Here is a 13,980-nt window from a genome sequence, read left to right as displayed (position 1 = left end):
AGGTCCCTGACCAATTCTGGTTCATTGCACAATATCAGATCCAGAATTGCCTTCTCCCTGGTCGGCTCCAGCACCAGCTGTTCTAAGAATCCATCTCTGAGGCACTCCACAAAGTCTCTTTCTTGAGGTCCAATTCCATCCTGATTCTCCCAGTTTATCTGCATGTTGTAATCCCCCATAACAACTGTAAGAACATCTTTGCGACGGGCCAATTTCAGCTCCTGATTCAACTTACATCCGACATCCAGACTACTGTTTGGAGGCCTATAGCTAACTCCCAAGAGGGTCTTTTTACCCTTAGTATTTCTCAGCTCTATCCACACTGACTCTACATCCTCTGATTCTAGGTCCCTCCGCGCAAGGGACTGAACATCATCCCTTACCAACATGGCCACCCCACCCCCTCTGCCCGTCAGTCTGTCCTTACGATAGCACGTGTAGCCTTGAATATTCATTTCCCAGGCCCTGTCCACTTGAAGCCTCATCTCAGTTATCCCCACAATATGGGCGGTGCAATGGCTCAGTGGTTAGCACCGCTGCCTCACAGCGCCAGGGAGCTGGGTTCGATTCTAGCCTTGGGCGACTGTGTGGAGTTGCACATTCTCCCCATGTCTGCAGGTTCCCTCCAGGTGCTCTGGTTTCCTCCCACAGCCCAAAGATACACAAGTTAGGTGGTTTGGCCATGAGAAATTGCAGGGTTGTGTCCAGAAATACACAAGCTAGATGGATGAGCCATGGTTGATGCGGGTTTATGAGAATAGGATGGGTACCATCTGGAGAGTCAGTGGGCCAAATGGCCTCCATCTGCACTACAGGATTCTATGAAGATCTGGAGGAGGGGTTTGGGACCAATGTCAGGCAGGGGTCAGTTTGTCTGGAAGCTCACTGCATGCTTGCACTACCTTGACCCTTGGGCTGAAGCGCATGGACATGAGGCTGTGGATAGATTTGGCCACATTTTGAATATTAAACACTGCTCCAAAATCACTGTCATCTGCCATTTGACACGTTCTTGAGTTAACAACGTGACTGTGGATTTGGCGCCACATGCAGGTCACACCGTGTCAGGACAGCAGCAGAGTTTCCTCCTTGAAGGTTATTCGTCACCAATCAATGATAGCTGTTACAGTTGCCATAACTGAGACTCTCAACCCAGATTGATTAATTACAAAATCCAACCACTGCTCTGGTGGGATTTGAGTCCACGTCCCTGAAGGATTGGCCAGATCACTGGTTTGATCAAAGGATATTACCACAATGCCACTGTCTTTGGTAGGGGCAGGAAAGGAATGGTGGTATAATTCCACATCAGGAATGTGTGTGATTTGGATGGGAACCTGGTAGATCCCGCATCTGCTACCCTTGTCCTTCTGGGGTGGTGTAAACCACCCAACAGAACCTTGTTTTTTGCAGATTGGTATCACACATTGGATGCCCAAGATGAAGCCATGCCTTCAATAAGCTGGAGTCGGGGGCGGAAGGTACGTAGAAAGAGGCTGTATCTGCTGAAAGCCATGTCTTCTTTTGTTCACCAAACCATAAGGGAGTCTGCTGTCCACAAGACCCTTCATCATTTCCCCTACGTCCACCGTATAGACAGCAGTAGCTCAAGGAAGCAGCTCACCATCACCTTCCTAAAGGCAAGACCAATGACGCCCACATCCCCACAAGAGAATTAAAAAATACAAGTTCCAAAGCCAAGTTAATGTGTAGCCTGGCCACCATACTTCCACTGCGCACAGGTATGGGAGGTGACACTGCAGAATATTCAGAAAAGCCACGCTCCCTCAAATGCAATTTGACCTTTTCTTTTCAAAATATCAGCAACGTTTTCTGCCCTCATTTTAAATCATTAGTAGACTGTGCTTGCTAAATTAGTCCATGTGAAATATAGAGTTACAGATTTTAATTTCTCACTTCATGAAATATTAATGCCCAGAAATGCAAAGGCAGCAAATGACACGATTTGGCAAAGGCAAGGCAAGTCTGATTATCATCTAGCGCAAAACACCAACTGTGTCTTTCTCTGCCACAGTGCATCTACAATGCATATATCACCACGCAGTGTTAGCCTAGGGGCCCACACAGTCATGTTTCATTTCTATTGAAGGCCCTCTCAGAGTCTTGCCACTCATGTCTGATCAGATTGTGAAAAATCTTGCTAGAAGCTGAGAGACAGGTAATGAGTGAGATAGGGAATGGTGATGTTGCCTGCTGGACCCTGAGCTGTGGTTGACAAGGACCACTCATCCTCTTCAGTCAGGGTCTCATGTGTGACCAGAGCTGCTTCACCACGGCACTATCACCAAGAGATTCACTTGAGGAAGGGCACAATTTCAGCTTGACCAGCCTGTAGTGGCAAAGTCATCGGCTTAATTGTGGTCTGGCTTCTCATAATACTTTGGGACCTATACATTTTCTCACCAATGACACCAACTACAATGGAACCTATTTAACCAGGTGTCAGCTCCATATGGATTGTGACAAGGCAATCAGTAACTTTGGAAGAATACTGATTGAGGAGGTTGTGCATAAGCATTGTTGCCTGGTATCTCTACCCTTATGGCAGGATCACTTATCCCTCTGAAGGAACCTAAATAGGATAGGGGAATGGATCTGGGTGGGTTACTCTTTGGAGGGTCAGTGTGGACTTGTTGGGCCAAATGGCTTGTTTCCACACTGTAGGGATTCTATTAGGGCACCATAATGGCTCAGTGGTTAGCACTGCTGCCTCACAGCACCAGGGGCCTGGGTTCGATTCTCACCTCAGGAGACAGTCTGTGTGGGTTTCCACCCACAATCCAAAGATGTGCAGGTCAGGTGAATTGGCCATGCTAAATTGCCCATAGCTTTAGGTGCATTAGTCAGGGATGAATGTAGGGTAATGAGTCTGGGTGGGTTACTCTTCAGAGGGTCAGTATGGACTTGTTGATCCAAAGGGCCTTTTAGAATTAGAATCCTTACTTGTCCAGCCAGTCCACACTGACCCTCCGCAGAGTACCCACCCAGACCCCTACCCTATTACTTGACATTTCCCCCTGACTGATGCACCTAACCTACACATCCCTGAATGCTGTGGACAATTTAGTATGGCCAATTTACCTGGCCTGCACAGGTTTGGACTGTGAGAGGAAACCCACGCAGACATGGGGAGAATGTGCAAACTCCACACAAACAGTTGCGCAAGGCTGGAATCGAACCTGGGTCCCTGGCACTGTGAGGCAGCAGTGCTAACCACTAAGCCACCATACCACCTGTTTCCACATCATAGGGAATCTAATCTAATCTAATTTCCACAGACTACCGTGGTTGGATTTGAAACCATGAGCATAATCTTTGGGCCTCTGAAGTAAAATCATCAGAGACACTAGCTCAAAGAAAAGCAAGGGGAGTTCTCCCCAGTGATCTGGTCAATCGCAGAAGAGCAGCTGACATGTGGGAACACCACTGCCTGAATGTTCCCCTCCATGCCACACATCATCCTAATTTAATCTACATCTCCATTTCTTCAGTCTTATTGGGTGCCTTCCAAACAGAATTGTTAGTATTCCCATACCCGAAGCATTGCTGCAGTTCAAGAAGACAGCTCAACACCACCTTCTCAAGGGCAATCAGGAATGGACTAAATGTTTTGGCCCCACCTGCAATAGCAATATCTCTTGAATCAATTGAAAACAAGGTCCTTCCACTCAACATCACAAAACAAAACCCAATTTATCTGGTCAATATTATGCAGCTTTCTGCGAGAATTTGCAAACGGCAAAATAGCTGCTGTGTTCCGTACTTTACAATAATTCAAAAATGTACTGCATTGGTTCTAAAGCACTTTGAGACATCCAATGGTTGCCAAGAGTATTTACATAAATACAATTTTATTTCCTTTTCCTTAAAAAAAACTCAAAGTATGTGAAGATTTGCGGATTCACTATCATTTGTTCTGTGCGACTAGTGAAGAAAAATCTCAACTCTGATGTATTCTTTCTCACTCCCCTTAAATATTTTCACAGCATTTTATCCACCTCCCCATCTATCTCTCTGGCAATACATCTCTATCTGTGTCTCTCCATCCACCTATCTCCCTTTACCTTTTTTTTCTCTCCAATGAGCAACATTATTCCTCATAATTCTGAGGAGATGGAAATTGAAAATTCTCAAAACTCAAAAAAAGCAAAAATCGATTCTCACTGATTAATCCTGATGGCAACAAATCACTCACACGTACTTTATAATAAAGCAAGAATATTAACATCTAAAAATCTATAGAAGCAACTCTGAGAGAATCAATGTAGGAGCAGTTTGATGCTAATGAGGTTTGGAATGCAATAAAGCTGCAAATTGTTCACAATCGATTTATCATGGTGGTTTTATATGTATCATGGCTTCAGTCCATTTGTGGGAAGTGTGTTCCTGTCTTGTATCCAGCTACCTCACTGTAACTCCTACATGCATTAGGACTCGCAATACCTTACTTTGAAGCATGTTATATAGTAATAGTTTCCGATTTAAATGCCCTGGGAGCAATACCTGTCGCTCGGGAGGCAAGCTGGTTTGCTTGCCATTTTTCTTTTAAAGTCTTCACAACTCAATTGATCAGATGGTTTCACTGGAGTTCAGACAAATGAGGAGGGGAATCTTATAGAGGCTTTTAAAATTCTGACAGGGCTAGACAGGGCAGATGCAGAGAGGATGTTCCCGATGGTGGGTACGTCCAGAACCAGGGGTCACAGTCTGAGGATTCGGGGTGGACCATGTCAGATGGAAATGAGGAGAAATTTCCTCACCCAAAGAGTGGTGACCCTGTGGAATTCATTACCACAGGGAGTAGCTGATGCCAAAACATTGAATGTATTCAAGGGGTGGCTAAATAAAGTGGTTGGAGTAAATGTGTTTGAAGGTAATGGTGAGAAAGCAGAATTAGGCTTTTGAGTTGGATGATCAGCCATGATGTGCTGAATGGGAGAGCAGGCTCGAAGGGCTGAATGGCCTCCTCCTGCTCCTATGTTCAATGTTTCTATGTTAGTGGCACCAAAGGAATCGATTTAGTCCATTTTGACTGTGCTGGCTTTCTGAAGGACCAACTCTCCAAGGCCATAACTCAAGCTGCTCCCTGTAATCCTGTGCATCTTTCCTTAATTTTCAGATAACAATCTGATTCCCTCTTGAATATCTCAATTGGACTGACTTCCACCATATTATCAGGCATCCCATTCTAGTCCTAATCACTCCTTGCATAAGAAAAATGTTTAAATGTCTAATACAAGGTGAGAGAGGGAAAGTTCAATGGAGATGTGAGGGGCACGTTTTGTACACAGAGAGTGGTAAGAGTCTGGAACACACTGCTAGGGGTGGCGATGGAGGCAGATATGATAGGGGCATTTAAGGAACTTTCAGATAAGCACATGAATATGAATGGAATGGAGGGATACAGACCAAAGCCAGAGGGAAGGGATTCATTTAATTTGGCGTCACGTTCAGCACAACATCATGGGCCAAAGAACCCATTCCTGTGCTGTACTGTTCTATGTTCTACACTCTATGGGCATTTATATTTTTTTGTCTGTAGCATGTTACATTTTCACTTCCCTGCTATGCAAATAAATGGAAGGACCTTTACTCCATTAGGCTTAGCACTGCCAGTTGTTGAAACTCCTCTGATTTATTTAGCTATAGAGTCATAGAGGTCGACAGCACAGAAAAAAGGCCCTTCAGCCCATCGACTCTGCGCCAGTCAAAAACAAGTACCGAACTATTCTCGTGTCATTTTCCAGTAAATACTTCGGCAATTAAAGTCCTGATTTGGGAATTGTATTACACTCTGTTACCTTTCTCCATTTTGCCTTGTGAGCAGTTTCTATATTTGCTTCCCCCAAAGCCTTTGATGAATGTAACACCATTGAGGATTGTTCTCTATGACCGACTACTTTTGCTGCAAGTGTTGTTACTGACCACTGTTCACTGATTTATTCCTGTTTGTAAGATCCCTAATCTTATCATGTACACCATCTCAGTCTTAGCCAGATACACACATCTCTTTCTCTCTCTCCCTGGGGTGATATTAATCAAGCTCAGTGCTGAAACAGCAGAGATCTCTTCTTTATGTATAATTTTCAATCAGATTACATTTCTGATAACAACTGAGAGCTAAATCCTGCATTCCAAATGCAACCTGCACGTCTTTCCATTAACAGGGAACAGCACTGTGCTTTGACTCTCCCCCATTTAAATAGGATTAAAGGACTTTGCCAATGTGGGTAAGTAACCAGGTTTCACAAAGGCCTGCACCTACTTAAAAGCATTTAGCACAAGAGAGACATGGCTCAGTAGTTAGCACCCTGTTTCCATGTTAAAGGGTTCTTTACATCCCAATCGAGTCAGTCTTGAGTTCCTAATGCACATTGACTTGCCCAGGGAAATACTGAAGGAGTGCTGCCCTTTGGAAGAGCTTGCACCTGTATTCCTGTGAAAATGGTTGACAACTACCAATGGTTTATTGGCACAAATGGCAAAATTGTGTATAATTTCCATTGATATATGCTATAACTTTCCATGATTAAAGTCTAAAAATCTAGACAAGCACTATATGTTTGCACTGATTTATCAATGATTGTCAGATTGTCTCTTGTTAGCGATGGTCATTACCTGACATTTCCTTGGTACTTACATTACTTGCCACCTGTAGGCCCAAATCTGGATGTTGTCCAGGTCTTGCTGCATTTGATCTTCACTGCTTCAGTATCTGAGGAGTCACGAATGGTGCTGAACATTATGCAATCATCGGTGCACATCCCCACTTCTGGCCTTATGACAGAGGGAAGGCTATTGTTGAAACAGCTGAAGATGGTTGGGCCTAGGACACTCCCCTGAGGCACTCCTTTAGCAATGTCATGCTGCTGAGATGACTGACCTCCAAATACCACAACCATCTTCCTATATGCCAGGTATGACTCTAACAAACAGAGAGGTTGCCCCAATTCCAATTTTTCTACTTGGTCAAATGCAGCCTTAATATCAAGGGCTATCACTCTCATCTACCCTCTGGAATTCAGCTCTTTTGTCCATGTTTGAACCAAGGGTGCAATGAAGTTAGGAGCTAATTAGCTCTGGTGGAATCCAAACTGAACATCCGTGAGCAGGCTGTTGCTAAGCGCTGACTATTGATGACACCTTCCTTCACTATACTGATGACTGAGAGCAGACTAATAGGGCAGTAGTTGACCAGGTTGTATTTGCCCTGCATTTTGTGTACAGAACATACCTGGGCAACTTTCCATAGCGTTGCATGGATGTCAGTGATGTAGTGACAAAATTGCAAATTGTTAACGTTGTGGAGAGGTCACCAGGTCATCTGGGTCTAATAATTTTGTCTCCTCAAGCAATAATTTACAAGAAACAGGTAAAGAAACAAGTGAAGTAGTCAATTAGTCAATTAGTGTTAAATTAAGCACAGAAAGAAATGAAAAGAAGAAAGGTTAGAGGGTGAGAAAGGAGGATAGTAACAAAAGTGTTTTGAACTTTTTAATTTATGGAATCTCTAAAAAAAATTTGCTATGAGAATGAGACTGTACCTTAATAATTATTCACTTTCTGAGTTGAAGCAATTTCACACTATGGCAAGAAGAAAGATTTTGTTGCTGGAAATGTTCTTCTGCTGTTATGTATTAACCCTAAATTAATCAATAATTTTAAAGCTGTGTATGGGCTGCCCTGAAGAAGGGCTTATGCCCGAAACGTCGATTCTCCTGCTCCTTGGATGCTGTCTGACCTGCTGTGCTTTTCCAGCAACACATTTTTCAGCTGCTGTTTAGCGAGTCCAATTTTGGTGGAACTCTACAAATTGCGCAGCAGCCTGTGGTGTTTTGTAATGATTTAATTTGCAATTAGCCACAAGTCCCTGAATGTGTTATACATTAATCACAGTGTTATTAATTTGTTGTCCATTTCCAGACAAATTCTGGATCTATATTTAAGTTGCTGAGTTAGTTAATTCCAGCCTGCTTTACACTCTATAGTGATCAAGGTAAGTATCCAAACTGTGAAGGTTTTTTATTTCCCCAAGTGAAAGAATAAAAGAGGTCGTTTAACAGTCTTTTGAGGCTCCTTAAGTGTTCCCTACTCAGCAGTACCTTGCAGTGATGAAATGCTCACTAATCAGCTGGCTGAAGTATCAATGGAATTTAGAAGGATGGGAGATGACCACAATGAAAATGTACAAGATTCTGAAAGGGCATTCTGGTAATTGGTACAAGCTCACCTAGATGGACCTCATAGAATATGAGTTCCCTGATTGGGACTGTCAACCTGGTCCAGTCAGGGAGCCTTGGCTGACACATATAAAGAGGAGCGTCAAAGGTTCATGTCATGAGGTATTAGCACCTCATTTTTCACTTGGGGACCCTACAGCTATTTGGACTCAATATCCAGTTCAATAACTTTGGGGCTTAAGCTCTCACATGTCCTTACCTCAACTCCCACACACGAGGCCTTGTTAACACATAGTCTGCTATTACACACAACCCATTGTTAGCCACTAACATTTCACACTAAGAGCTATTCACCCTCCTAGCCAGATTGTCATCCATTCCTTTCACTGTCCAACTGTTCTTCTCTCTTTGGGCTCTATCCCCACCTATTATTTACTAGTTAACCCTCCCCCCCCCACCCTATCTTCTGCATATAAACCAACATTTTCCTAGCTACCTTCAATTCTGAGCAACAGTCATTTCACCCAATCTAATTCCTCTCCACAGATGCTGTCAGACCTGCTGAGCTTTTCTAGCAACTTCTGTCTTTGTTTCAAATTTACAATATCCGCAGTTCTTTAGGTTTTTACTTTGCATCAGAGATTCTGCTCACTCTGAGAGAAGCCAGACCATTGTCAACCACTGTGCACGTGTAAATAAAGGATGACTTGGTGATGGGATACTGGCCTCTGTGGAGTTATTTCAGGCATGGTTAGATCAATGAGGATCAGGGAATCTCAACCACGGAGACACAGTTTCAGGATAGGGTGCTGGTCATTATAACTGTGAGATCTTTCAAGTTCTATCCCTCAGAAGCTCATGGGAGTTGCTATTGTTGAATACATTTAAGGCTGGATTGATATACTTTAGGTGTCTCAGAGAATCAGATGACATAAGGAGTGGACAGCAAAGCCAGTTGAAGCCCAAGAATATGTTGAATGGTGAAACAGCCTTGACGGGCCGAATGGCCTTCCTTTGCTCTGATCTCTTGTGTTCTTATGAGTAGTGCAGTATAAAAGGATCACCATCTGTAGGTGTAGTGAATAGATAGAGGTGTGGAGGCTTACATGCCGGACTTGCTTCCACCAACTGCAACACTGGAGCCTCCGAATATAGCAGAGGAACAGGAGCAAACTATTGATCCTTGAGCCCATTCCACCATTTAGCTGATCTGTATCTTAATTCAATTCTCCACAGCAGCAGACTCCATACCATACACTGCCAAATCTGCTTCATTGAATTAAATACAACTGTACTGGTGAATGATAAGACACCTGCTTCCCTAATTTCTCTCAGGAACAAACCTAATGCTTCTTTCTTTGAGAGTCTGTAAACAAGCTCTGCATCAATAGCCAGTGGGTGTTGTATTTTTTGAGGGAAAAAGCAATTGGGGGTGTTTTGGACGAGGCTAGAGCCCCTCAAAATATTTCAAGAAGGTAGCCTAGACCCTAACGTCTCTCATTTTAAAGGTTAGATTACCTACTGTGTGGAAATAGGCACTTCGGCCCAACCAGTCCACACCGACCCTCCAAAGAATAACCCACCCAGTCCCATTTCCCTCTGACTAATGCACCTAACACTATGGGCAATTTAACATGGCCAATTCACCTAACCTGAACATCTTTGGACTGTGGGAGGAACAGGAGCACCCAGAGGAAACCCACGCAGACACAGGGAGAATGTGCAAACTCCACACAGACAGTCGCCCAAGGCTGGAATCAAACCTGGGACCCAGGTACTGTGAGGCAGCAGTGCTAGCCACTGAGCCACCTTGCCACCCCAAAGATAGATGTGAAGTGGGTGTTCTGGGTGTGATGCATCTGGAAAATCACTTAGATTTAAGTAAAACACAATTTACTTAAACACTATAGTTGAAACATAAACAAAGGAAAGTGGAACTTAGAATAACTTAACTATTGGAAAACTTAACTGACCCAATACAGCAACTTAACTAATTCACTGTTCCAATGCAGCAACATCCCATAAACATACCCTTTAGCAGAAGGTAAATTCAAACACAGATTCTTACAGGCAGGAGGGAGCAACATTCCTAAAGAGATTTCTGAGAAAGTCAAAGGAGTTCATTACCGAAGCTTGCAACTCTTCTGGACTCAAAGATCTTGTGACTGCTACAGCTAAAAAAAACTAGAAAAACCTGAAATGGGAAAACTGGCCACTCTCTTTCCACTGTTAAAATGTTAAATTCCCTAGACTCCTCGGCACCTCTGCCTTTACACTCCTGTCTTTAAAAAATCCAAGCACAAAACAACGTTTGTAAAGTGACAGCATCATCACAAATCTAGCATGGAAAACAATTCTTCTTAAAGGCTGTCATTCCTGGTGTTGACTTTAAAACGTAAAACCAACATTCCCTGACTCTGATAGGTAGAGCAGGGTTGAGTTTGATTTCAATGTATATTATTGTAGAAGAATAATTACATTATAATCTGGATGTTTGGAATTTCTGGTCATGACTTTGCCAATCTTACCTTCTCTCGACACACCTTACATTTCTTTATGTGTCCCTTTACACAAGCCCTTTGACCTTCTTTTCATGACCTGTGATGCCATTTGATCATCAAATCCCCACAGTGTGGAAGGAAGCTATTTGGCCCATTGAGTCCGCACCAACACTCTGAAGACACCCTATCCCTGTAACCCTGCACTTCCTATGGCCAATCCACACAACCAGACTGACCTCCCCCATCCCATTCCCATAACCACACATGGGGCTTTTATTGTGGCTCATCCAGCTAGCCTGTACCTCTCTGGATACTAAGGGGATATTTAGTATGGCCAGTCCACATAACCTGCACAACTTTTAACTGTGGGAGGAACCCACATAGATAAGGGTAGGAAGTGCCAACTCTACACAGACAGTCATCCGAGGGTGGAATCAAACCCAGATCCTTGATGCTGTGAAGCAGCAGTGCTAACCACTGCGATGCAATTCCTCCCAAGTTATGGCCAGATTTTTAGGGAGCTGGAAGGAATCTGTGGACCTTCAAAGATGATGGGTGGGCTTATTCTTATCCAAAAGATTCTAATTTTGTTTTGTTTTCTGGAGGAGAAAGAGATGGGGCGCAATTCACATAGGAGGGAAACACAAATTCAGCAAGGCTTTGTAAGTTTCATTGAAATAGACACCATTTTAGCTGCTAGGCCTTAACCCAGCATATGAGAATCATAAATTAATGGAATATGTGTAAACTCTCTTGAATAGCAGATAAGTTCTGTATAACTTCAATAATACAATGATTTTTAAATAATTAATTCTTCAAACTGTGAAGAATACTAGCTCTTATCAGTTATTGTTAATAAGAAAACATCTTCTGGACTTCCTTGATCGACAGGTCAGTTGGTGTAGCATCTATTAAAACAGTTTCCATAGAGTTCCTTGTTGACATTTTTTAAGAATTATCCTTTATGAATGCTTTCTAAAAACTGGAATTTTCTCAGCAGGGGATTCTGAATTCACCATTTGATTGATAGCATAAAGAGTTATTAATAAATTAGCTGTTAAAACAGAAATTTGTTTAAGTCATCCTGCGGTCGTGTATAACTTTAATATCACTGATAAAAGACTGATACTGTTGATAGCTTTTCACCTTGCACTCATCACTCATCATTTTCTTTAAATTGCCCAATTAATCAACACTCTCTTCTCAAAACTTATGAAATGTTACTCTTTACATGGGAACTTGCAAATGGCTTGGTAAGTGGAAAATGATTGGCTCAGATTATGTTGCTTTTAGCAATACAGAAGCTTGTTTGTTTTTAATAAGAAAATAAACTTTTCCGATTGAAAAACGTTAATGTTTTCACGAACGAGAAGTTTTTCCCACTATCAAGTCTATGTAGTGGGAGATGTATTAGATAGTTAAAAGGTTATTTTATTTCATTACCACTAGCTCCTGAGGTCAGCCCATGTTGGATTCTGGGCAAGTGGTGATGGAGTAGGGTTAGAAGGTTTGAGGACACTCCTCAGACCTTGTTTTTCCTGCCAGTATCCACTCTTCATCCACTGTCTTTGGTTACAAGAATAGATTGGAGGAGTTGGAATTGTTCTCCAGGGAGAAGACTGAAATGAGATTTGACAGACGTGGTCAAAATCATGGACCAAGTCAATGGGGAGAAATCATTCCCATTAATGCTAATGATGAGAATCAGGGGTACTGGGAAAAATAACCAGAGGTAAACTTAAAGAAGAACCATTTTATTTAGCAGTGGATGTTTAGAATCTGAAACACAATGCAAAGAGGTGGCATGGTTTGTCAGTGGTTAGCACTGCTGCCTCACAGCGCCAGGGACCCGGGCTCGATTCCAGCCTCAGACAACTGTCTGTGTGGAGTTTGCACATTCTCCCCGTGTCTACGTAGTGCCTCCGGGTGCTCTGGTTTCCTTCCACAGTCCAAAGGTTAGGTGAGTTGGCCATGGGAAACGTAAGGCTACAGAGATGGGGTGGGTCTGGGTGGGATGCTCTTGAGAGGGTCGGTGTGGACTTGATAGGCCAAATGGCCTCCGACCACATTGTAGGGATTTTATGGTTCAATGCGCATGACAAAGCCAACAGTGACTTTCTATAGCTGGGGGACAAAAGCGAAATGTAACGGTGGTCAGGGGAATGGACACTGTTCACTGTGGCCAGGAATGAGAGTCCTGAAGGCTGTGTTGCCTGCCTGGTGCCCCAGTTCAGGATATCTCATCTGGGCTGCAGATGAACCTAGAGTGGGAGGGGAAAAATCCAGATGTTGTGGTCCACTTAGGTACCAGCAAAAGAGCGCAGAAAGAGGAAAGGGGCTCTGCTGAGGGGATCTGAACAACTAGGGGCTGTATTTAAAAAGCAGAACCAAAAAGGTAATCATCTTTGGATTCTGGATGTAAGTTTGCTCGCTGAGCTGGAAGGTTCATTTTCAGATATTTTGTCACCATACTGGGGAGCATCATCAGTGAACCTCCGGCCTCCTGATGATGTTACCTAGTATGGTGACGAAACGTCTGAAAATGAACCTCCCAGCTCAGCGAGCAAACTAACATTCAGAACCTCAACCTGAGCTACAAATCTTCTCAAAACTCGCTAATCTTTGGATTACTTTCTGAGCCATGAGCAAATTAGGAAGATTGAAGAGGTAAACACATGGCTCAAAGATAGATCTGAGAGAAATAGATTTGAATTAATGGGATGTTGGCACGAGTTGTGGGGAAGGAGGGAGCTGTTCCAATGGACCAGGCTCTACCTGAATCACGCTGGGCCCAGAGTCCTGGTGAATCACATAACCAGGTCTATGAGAACATCTATAAGAAAGGAGACGGTTAACACATTTCTGGGGGAGTTGTACTTAAATCCACACATTATGCAAAACAAGGTAAATGAGCTTGTAGCCTAGATTGAAATTGGCAGGTACAATATTGTGGATATCGTAGAGACAAGGGGATCAGAGCTAGGAGCAAAATATCCAAGGATACATTCCCTATCGAAGGGACAAGCAGATGGAATTGCCCTGTTAGTAAGAAATAAAATTGAATAAATAGCAAGGAGTGACATAGAGTCACAGAATCTGGGTGAGTAGAGTTGAGGAACCGCAAAGGACAAAACGACCTTGATGTGAGTTGTGTACAGGCCTCCTGGCAGTAGTCAGGATGAGGGGGAGAAAATAAATCAGGAGATAGAGAACGCACGTAAGGAAGACACTATTACAATAATCATAGGGGACTCAATTTGCAGATGGACTTGGAAAAT

The sequence above is a fragment of the Chiloscyllium plagiosum genome, chromosome 40 (assembly GCF_004010195.1).
Source record: "Chiloscyllium plagiosum isolate BGI_BamShark_2017 chromosome 40, ASM401019v2, whole genome shotgun sequence".
In the NCBI taxonomy this organism is placed as follows: domain Eukaryota; kingdom Metazoa; phylum Chordata; class Chondrichthyes; order Orectolobiformes; family Hemiscylliidae; genus Chiloscyllium; species Chiloscyllium plagiosum.
Note: the sequence above shows the minus strand (reverse complement) of the source record.